Below are 2,285 nucleotides of genomic sequence, written 5' to 3' on the forward strand. Positions count from 1 at the left end.
TATATATATATATATATTAAAATCTCAATTTCCAAGAGAGAATACAACAAGCGAAGGGCGAGGGAAGGAAGAGAAAGCGGAGGAATCATCAGGCCTCCTTCCTCGTCGCAAGATTAAATTTTGACAGCCAGAGAAATATGGCCAATAAATACACGCTTGCTGAGTTCCTTGATGTCGCCGCGGATGCCGCCAAGAATGTTGGGGAGGTCATTTGCAGAGGATTTTACCAGACCAAGCATGTGGAGCACAAAGGATTAGTGGATTTAGTGACAGAAACTGACAAAGAATGCAAAGAACTTATTTTCAGTCAAATCAAGAAGTATTTCCCTACTCAAATTTATTGGCAAAGAGGCCTCTGCTGTTTTGGGTAGTTCCGAGTTAACTGATGATCCGACATGGATTGTGAATCCACTTGACGGAACTACAAATTTTGGTCATGGGTTCCCTTTTGTTTGTGTCTCTATTGGCCTCGCCATTAATAAGGTCCCTATTGTGGGAGTTGTATACAATTCGATAATTAATGAGCTTTTTACCGGTATTTGTGGACAAGGTGCTTTCCTCAATGGAAATCCCAAAAAAGCATCATCTCAAACTGAGTTATTGAAGCCCTTTCTTGCAACTGAAGTTAGAGCAACACGTGATAAGCCCAATGTTGATGCTACAAAATACAGAATCAACAGCCTCCTCTTTAAGGTGAAAACCCTTAGGATGGATGGCTCCTGTGCATTGAACCTTTGTAGTGTTGCTTGTGGTAGGATTGACATCTTCTATGAACTCAGGTTTGGCGGTCCTTGGGATGTTGCCGGCGGGGCTATCATTCTTCAAGAAGTTGGAGGACTCATTTTCAACCCGCATGGAGGGGATTTTGACATCATGTCGAGGAGAGTGGCTGCATCAAACGGCCATCTGAAGGATCCATTTCTTGGTGCTTAGAGAGAAGCATAAGGAAACGAACCTTAATAATTCCAGCAGACCAATGTCTGAATCTCCCCGTCTGAAAATGTCCAGCTTCTCTCACATTTAAATTTATCAAAATACACATTGTTCCTCTAAGTTACCCTCTTTCATTCATCTGATCCGAATTCTGGCGAAATATTACTTTTTATCAACTCCACAATTTTATCATGTATTAGCTGCCTCTGTTTGTCTCCCTGCCTTGTTTTCGGATACCAAATGTTGATTATGACAAATACATACAAATATATATTTTGTTCGCTTCCCTTCAAAGTCAAGCAGAGGACGAAAGGTACAAACTTCCTTCAATGGGCATCCGAAGCGAGAATGAGTAAAAATTTTCTGCTTCGAGCACGAGGAAAGAAAAGACGAGTTCACGCCCAGAAATCGTCCTTCACGACGACGACGAAGTACTATGGCGAGGCAAAAGTAGTACAACGAAGCGTTAGGAAAGGAAAATGAAACAGATGAGTCAAGGCGCGAAACCTTTGAGCATGACGATGCGAGAAATCGCCGTAACAGACGCTAGGATTCGCCATGAGGCGAAACCCTAGCAGAGCCTCCCACGCATGATATCGCCATTTTTAGGTAACATTATATATATATATATATATATATATATATATATTGTTACCTAAAAATTTATATGATCAAGTACGAATCTTGATGCATTTTGGGTAAAAATTTTTTCATATTCAAATAAAGAATCATCCAAGCTACAGTTTTAACAAAGCTACAGAAAAACTACGCAGCTTGACAAGACAAGCCTAGTGATATAAAACATGATTCAATCTGAATTCAATCAAAGCCCAGATCAAGCATTTTAAATGCAATTGGAAACTTTAAAAAATAATTTAGAGAACCAAATGAACTCCAAATTTGACATATTTGAAATCAAATCGAGTGTCTCGAAGAGAGAAATTTAACAAGCTCAAGATCATCTAATTTTGAAGTTATTAAGACATTAAGTATTGAAAAATTATATTGATCACGTGAAAGTGAGTCATGTGAACCATCTGATGTAGTGTTTTGAGACTCTAACAAGATTTACTAAAATGCTCCTCTAAAAAATTATAAATAGACCTTTATTCTTCACTTGAAAAGAGAAAAAAAGAGAAAAATGCGTTAACAAATACAATATAACTCAATGCAGGAGAACAACCACCACCCATCATTTACCATCCCCATCAATTATTACAGCTGACTATGGTTGTTGTAGTCCCAACTGCTCTACAACAGAATTCATTGGCTTATTTCAAGGTAGTTGTGATTTCAACTTATGTTAATGTCTAGACCCGGTTGAACCAACTAGCGGTTCTGCGACGCGTGGA

The 2,285-nt window shown here is 38.8% G+C and overlaps 1 protein-coding gene and 1 pseudogene across 2 annotated transcripts in view; one reads left to right on the forward strand and one right to left on the reverse strand.

Moving 5' to 3' along the window:
* LOC110031691 (putative ion channel POLLUX-like 2) overlaps positions 1-2,285 on the reverse strand; it is a 140,945-nt gene that overhangs the window by 38,375 nt on the left and 100,285 nt on the right. The gene's annotated exons all lie outside the window — the stretch shown is intronic.
* On the forward strand, positions 85-1,430 carry LOC110031694 (annotated as a pseudogene).

This window comes from Phalaenopsis equestris, unplaced genomic scaffold (assembly GCF_001263595.1).
Source record: "Phalaenopsis equestris unplaced genomic scaffold, ASM126359v1 Scaffold000840, whole genome shotgun sequence".
Lineage (NCBI taxonomy): Eukaryota > Viridiplantae > Streptophyta > Magnoliopsida > Asparagales > Orchidaceae > Phalaenopsis > Phalaenopsis equestris.